This window comes from Patagioenas fasciata, chromosome W (assembly GCF_037038585.1).
Source record: "Patagioenas fasciata isolate bPatFas1 chromosome W, bPatFas1.hap1, whole genome shotgun sequence".
Taxonomy (NCBI): domain Eukaryota; kingdom Metazoa; phylum Chordata; class Aves; order Columbiformes; family Columbidae; genus Patagioenas; species Patagioenas fasciata.
The window spans coordinates 21017745-21025442 of record NC_092559.1 but is presented as its reverse complement, the minus strand read 5'-3'; positions in this window follow the sequence as shown (position 1 = coordinate 21025442).

Sequence of the window (7698 nt, the reverse complement as noted above, 5' to 3'; positions counted from 1 at the left end):
ATTAAAATAGCTGAGGTGGACTTGGACTGGCAACATAAAGGTGAACTTTTCCTATTTCAGTGGGCCCATGATACTTCAGGGCATCAAGGCAGAGATGCAATATATAAATGGTCTCGCGATCGTGGGATGGACTTAACTATGGACACTATTGCACCGAAATCAAACGAGCTAAACGGTTAAAGCCTGTATGGTATGGGGGCGATGGTTAAAGTATAAGTATGGAGAGGCTTGGCAGATTGATTATATTGTACTTCCACAAACACGTCAAGGTAAGCGCTATGTACTTACAATGGTGGAAGCAACCACTGGATGGTTGGAAATGTATGCCGTACCTCATGCTATAGCCCAAAATACTATCTTGGGCCTTGAAAAGCAAGTCCTTTGGCGACATGGTACACCAGAAAGAATTGAATCAGACAGTGGCACTCATTTTAAAAAAAGTATTATAGACAATCGGGCCAAAGAACATGGTATTGAATGGGTATGTCATAGTCCATATCATGCACCAGCCTCTGGGAAAATTGAAAGGCACAATGGTCTGTTAAAAACTACACCAAGGCATTGGGTGGTAGAACCTTTAAAAACTGGGATTCACATTTAGCAAAAGTTACTTGGTTGGTCAACACTAGAGGATCAACTAATCGAGCTGGACCTGCTCAATCAGAAATTCTATGTACTGTAGAAGGAGATAAAGACCCTGTAGTACACATTAAAAATATGTTAGGAAAGGCAGTCTGGTTTACTCCTGCCTCAGACAAAGGCAAGCCCATTTGTGGGACTGTTTTTGCCCAGGGACCTGGCAGCATCTGGTGAGTGATGCTTAAGGATGGAGAAGTTCCTCAAGGGGATTTGATTTTAGGTGAAAATATTCAATACTGGACTGCATGATGTGAATTGCCCTACTAACAGTGTTTAATAAGTGTCTTTCAGATCAAGACAGTGGTGATGACACCAGAGCTAGTTTCTTCGAGTGGCGCCTGACAAGTTTTTCAAAGTTGATGTCTTTGACCCACAAGCAGTGGTCATGAGATGCACTAGATGTACCATTTTTCCTGCCCTGGGAGACTGTTGTGATAAATAAACTTAATGAACTTTTCAGAGGATGGTCCACAGACTAAGAGAATGATGGATTACTTCTGTGTATATATGTACATGTGTGTGTATATATAGTAGTAGTGATTAATTATATTGTATTGAAAAGGTCTAAGTATGTCGTGAATGGCATGGTATAAGGGGTGGAATGTCCTGGTTTTGTTAAAAACAAGTTTCTCTTTTAGTGAATTTGCCTGTCAGCTTTTGGAGTGCTAAAACCCTGTTTCTGACCAGTTTAATAAAAGTGTTTTGGACCCTGTTGTCCCTTAAACTAATCTTGGGGTGCCTCCGTGACAATATGTATAGGCGTTCCTGGGGTTACCATGAATATGTAATGCCTTGCTGTATTTAAACACACCTCATATTGTTAGAAGGCACGCGAGATTAGAGGAAATATTCCTCTTGTGCCCGGTGCTGAATAAACATACCATCTTTATAACCCTGCAGGTTGTAAAGTTTTATGGCCTTATAGGTCGTAAAGTTGTTTCCGCACGTTACACTAGCCTTCCTTGTGTTTGCATCACTGCTCTTGGGGGCTTTGGATGTACACAACAGGGAGTGCACTGTCACTGTGTGCCTGAGCTGTTGTTCTGCTCCCTGCAGTGCCTAGAGCAGGCATGGGGCTGTGGGCTACTGAAAATTCAGGTGGAATTCAAGTGCCTAAATACATGCCATCTCTGGGATGTCAGTGTCTGGGGCACTGGATGGCACCAAGGCTGTGGTCTGTGTACTAAGTGTGGTGGAGCCCCACATCAGGGTGTTAAGTACCACTGCCCGTGCCACTCAGCACCTGTAATGAGCCCCAGCACACCCCAGGGCCCCACTGCTGCTGCTGCTCAGTGCCTCTCCCTCCAGTCCAGGTGGCCCTGAAGGCTGGGGTGAGCAGAAACCACTCCTCTTGTAACACATTACTTCTCCTTGTTGCCTTTTACACAGTCCCAAACTCACAAGCTTTTCACAGTGACCTGAGAATTCTGCCCTTAGGGCTCTCTTGCCCTTGCCCTGGATGTCATGCTCCATCCTTTTGGCCTAACACCAGCCCCTGCCTTTCTGCACTGTTTGGCAGGGACAATCTGCCCTGTTTGAGGTGCCAGGGATGTGGCAGACACTGTTCCATGTCACACATGGTGGCATGCACTGGCCTCACTGAGGCTGGGCCAGGCTGGATAGACTGTATGGCTTGTGTGTTGGCACCCCTGGTGCTGGGTTATATTTATAATGCTTCTGCAAGAGGCTTTGGGTTCACCCATGGACCTGCCAAAAACCTTGTGTCAAAAGCACAAGCTTGACAGATGTCCACAGAAGCAGATTGAGAAGCACTGCCAAAATGCAGTGGCAGAGAAGCATAGAATCCCTGATTGTAACCCAGAGAGATGGAATGGATGGGATGGGGGCTTTGACTGCATGTTTTACTTAGCATGTTGTACAGCACGAAGGAAGTGCTTTACCAACATCTCACATCTATCGATGCCATTGCCTCCATCACCTAACTCTACAGGGAGTCCTGGGGCTGGAAAGGCATCTGGTGGGGATGGGTATGAAGGCACCACAGGGCAGGAAGCTGGATTTGGGATGCCGATGTCACCTCTGCCACCGGTGGGCAGGTGTGGAGCAATGGTACAGGATGGAAGTTTGGATTAGGATAAAGTGGGAAGTGAGCCCAGGGAGCTGAACGAGGGTAATTGGGGGGGTATCCACATGTCCCTGGGGAAGGGAAGTTGTGGTCAGTAGATAGCAATGAGTCCTCCTCTCTGCAGGGGGACCTGTGGGGATAGAAGCTGCTGCAGAGGGGGAGTGAGAGCAGTTTTTTAAAAAAGACAACCACAGCTGACATGATTTTTTTTTTTTTTTTATGTGAGTGGGTGATTTTGCTTGCCTTGCTGGGGCAGCTTGCAGACAAAGCACACCATTACAAGGTGGGCAAAGCTGCATCCTCACAGGATGGAGACTAGATCGGCAGAATCTTTCAGGGTGCATTTGCATGTGAAGACATTTCTGCCCACCCTCTGGGGGAAGCAGAGTTCCTATGAGATGACCTGCGGACATGACCCATGGTAGGATTCAAATTACAGTGATTAGTGACTTGGCAAAAGTATATTATTATATCACAAAATTTAACAAGACTTTAGCAGCAAAACTTACAATGATATTACCTTTTGTGCAGGGTCAGTCAGGATGGAGTTAATTTCCACGCTGCCAGGATATCTGGGTATTCTATACCATATCCGGTCTCTGTCTCTTGGGGGGGTTCTGTTTCGGGGAGGGGGTGAGCCAGGGAGTGGCAGAGCTCCAGCAGGGATCACGTAGTTCCAGCGGGGACCACGTGTCTCTCTCTTGGTATTCAGGATGCAAATGGGGATTGGGGACAAGGGAGGGGGAAAGCAGTGGTGGTTTCAGCGCTGACTGTTACAGTGGTGAGCAGCCAGGTGGGAAAGGCGTATACAGTGGGGGAGGGTGGTCACGCAGCACTGTGTGCCCACCGTCTTTGTAGGTTCCTTTGTCACTGCTGTTACTGTTTGTTTGTCCTCCCTTGTTTTCTCCTTGCTGCCCCATTAAATTGTTTTTTATCCTAACCCATGAGTTTTTGCCTTTTTTTAATTTTTTTTTTTCCTTTTAATTCTCCTCTCCATCCCACTGGAGGCGGGGGAGGAAGTGGCACGTAGTTTTAGCAGCTGCCGGCTGAGGGGGAGGTGGGGCTAACCTACAACAGTCCTTTTTGGCGAGCCAGGCAGGAGAAAGAATAAAAAAGTTTGGGATTAAAAAAACCCAAAAAACAACAAAACCAAACCAAAACAAAAAAATCCAAAAACAAATGTAAGGAACATTTAATGAAGAACTGTTGTTTTTACATAACTGAGGACCTGGCACCTGACCCCAGCAGGGGAGAAGGACCGAGAGACATCAGACTATGAATCCTTAATGTAAAACACAGTCTCTTCCCGGAATATATACTGATACCTGTATACATACTGATACCTGTATTTACAAGTTAATTTAGGGGGAAGGGTATTGTATGTAAACTGAGGCAAGCCTCGGGGTAGTCTGTAAACAATGAAGTACCCAACCAATGGGGAACAGGGGAGGGAAATTGTGGTTGGGATTTTGGGGGGATATAAGCAGGGGTTTTTTGCCCTATTATGTGTGCCTACCTTCAGGTAGAACATCCCGTCTTGCAATATCGTTATTAAAAAGATTGCTTTGCTGAGAGATCCTGCCTGAGCCTATTATATTTGCAAAATAATTGTTTCCTACAACAAACAAAAAAACACCAAAAAAACCCAAAAAACACAGAGCTGACTGGAGTGTGTTAGAGCTCACACTATTAGTTAAGTGGTCATGATGTTTCTTTGTTTGTCCACGTGGCTGTGCCACTTGAATTCCTACATGCCCCGTATGTTCCCTGGAGTGCTGTTGGTAACATCTGACAAAAGGATTTGGTTTATCATAACGCTGTCCTGTATGATATCAACCTATGAGATTGTGATTTCCTTCCTTACACAGCTATATTGGTATTTTTATAAGATATTTTTGATTTTTCCATATCTCAGGTGCCACCTCTCAGAATTGATTAGTAATTGCACCCAGTCTATGGAGAAGACGGAGGGAGGTGAAATCTTCCCTCATCTCTTCACTTCTTTTTTCTCCTCCAGCTTGGGTCCAACAGTTTCTGAGGATTTTGGACACCCTGGGGATACTCAAGATAGCCTGATCTTCCTGTAATGTCTTCTGAATGTGTGCCAGGTCATATACAGGGTTACAAAAGGATATACTGGGAATATCACCCATAGATTTGCCCCAAGGGCGGATGAGCATGGGTGGAATGGTGTGTGGGAAAACATGGGCAGATATCTGGAGAATTTCTCACCTTTGACAGTCTGGAGTTTCACTCCTGAACAACTGCAGGACCTTGGTGAGGTGACAGAATATGTAAAAGGGAGATGCTCTAGTTATTCTAAAGAGGCACAACTTACTGTGCTGTATTGGGCCCTGGCCATTATCTATTAAACACTGCTCAACATCATGCAGTGCCCCCAGGGCAAAGGGGGTGGTAACAAACCCACAGGCACTGCGTCTGCTCCTGCCCTTGTGCCAGATGCTGTGGCTGCTCAGACGCCAGTGACAGGCACTGTGGCTACTCAAAGCCAGGCAACGGGCACTGTGGCTACTCAGACCCATGTGGCAGGTGCTGCAACTGAATCAGAGAACCAACCTGTTGGTCCTCTCCAGAAGAAGAACTACACAAAGAAATCAGTTTGCTTAGTGAGGGAAATTGATGACCCAGGCCCATCACAAGAACAGGAAAAGGAGGAGGAGGCAGAACCAGAGATAGTCACCCAATTGCTATCCCTGGGTGAGTTGCGAGATATGTGAAAGGATTTCAACTGCTGGGATGGTGAACACGTTGTTGCTTGGTTGCTCCGATGCAGGGATAATGGGGCAAGTAGCATGTAATTAGAAGGCAGGGAAGCTAAGCAATTAGGATCCCTGTCTAGGGCATTGACAAGGCGATTGGAAGGAAGACACAAACCCTCAGCCTCTGGAGGTGACTTCTGTCAGGTGTGAAGGAAAGGTATCCCTTCAAGGAAGATGTTACCTGTCACCCAGGCAAGTGGACCACCATGGAGAAAGGTATCCAGTACCTGAGGGAGCTAGCTGTTCTGGAGGTGATTTATAATAACACCAATAATGACGATCCACTCACTGATACCGATGAGATCCAGTGCATGCAACCCATGTGGTGGAGGTTTCTGTGAAGTACACCATCATCCCATGCCAGCTCATTGGCAGTAATGTCATGGAAAGAAGGCGAGGGACAAACGGTGTATCAGTTGGCTGGTCAGCTCCAGCAGTATGAGGGAAGTCTATCCTCCTCCCTACAGGCTTCCATCTTGTCTGTGGAGAAACTGCCCAATGTGCTAGCTGAAAAATTGTCCCAAGAGTTCCAGCATTTTGAAGACAAGTTTCGCTCCCCACCTGCATGGCCTTGGGTTTCAGCTACTCAGAATGAGCGTTTCTCCAATTAAGAGAGAGAATACAGAGGGTATTCAAAATGGGGCACCCTGTGGTTTTTACTGCGCGACAACGTAGAGGACGTGAGGAGGTGGGATGGACAACCTACCTCAGTCCTAGAGGCATGGGTACATGAGTTAAAAGGGGAGACAACCACAAGAGGACATTACGCCAGGAAAAATGCTGCCCCAGTTTCCAGCAGGCAGTTCCCCAGACAGACTAGAAGAGCTGACCTTGCCTCTGACCCTCTTGAAAGGCACTTCTGATTCATTCTTACAAGGAGGAAGCAATGAGTACCATGACTGGGACTAGGGGACGCGGCCTCCAGCCAAGTGGAGGAGAGTGATAACAGAGTTTATTGGACTGTGTGGATTCAGTGGCCTGGAACATCAGAACCACAGGAGTACAGGGCTCTGGTGGACACCGGGGCCCAATGTACTCTGATTCCATCAAACTATGAAGGGATAGAACCCATCAGCATTTCTGGGGTGACTGGGGGATACCAACAGCTAACTGTATGAGATGCTGAGGTGAGCATGACTGGAAAGGACTGGCAAAAGCACCCCATTGTGACTGGCCCAGATGTTCCATGCATTCTTGGTATAGACTACCTCAGAAGAGTGTATTTTAAGAACCTGAAGGGGTACAGGTGGGTTTTTAGCATAGCCTCTGTGGAGACAGAGGACATTAGACAGCTGTCTACCTTGCCTGGCCTCTCTCAGAGGACCCTTCTGTTGTAGGATTGCTGAAGGTTGATGACCAGCGGGTGCCAATTGCTACCATGACAGTGCACTGGCAGCAATATAGCACTGACCGAGATTCTTTGATTCCTGTCCATAACCTGATTCGTCAACTGGAGAGCCAAAGAGTGATCAGTAAGACTCACTCACCCTTTAACAGTCCCATATGGACAGTGAGGAAGCCCAGTGGAGAGTAGAGACTAACAGTGGACTATAGTGGCCTGAATGAAGTCATGCCACCATTGAGTGCTGCTGTGCTGGACATGCTAGAGCTACAATATGGAGTCGAAGGCAGTCAAATGGTATGCTACAATTGACACTGTTAATGCATTTTTCTCTATTCCTCTGGCAGCAGAGTGCAGGCCACAGTTTGCCTTCACCTGGAGAGGCATCCGGTACACCTGGATTCGACTGCCCCAGGGGTGGAAGCACAACTTCACCATTTGCCATGAACTGATCCAGGCTGCACTGGAGCAGGGCAAAGCTCCGGAACACCTGCAGTACATTGATGACATCATCATGTGGGGTGACACAGCAGCAGAGGTTTTTGAGAAAGGTGAGAGGATAATTCAGATTCTCCTGCAAGCTGGTTTTGCTATAAAACAAAGTAAGGTCAAGTGACCTGCATGGGAGATCCAGTTTTTAGGAGTAAGATGGCAGTACGGACGTCATCAAATTCCAATGGATATGGTCAACAAAATAGCTTCTATTTCTGCACCGACTAGTAAAAAGGAAACACAGACTTTCATGGGGGTTGTGGGATTTTGGAAAACGCACATTCCAAAATACAGTCAGATCATAAGCCCTCTCTATCAGGTAACCTGGAAGAAGAATGGCTTTGAGTAGGGCCCTAAGC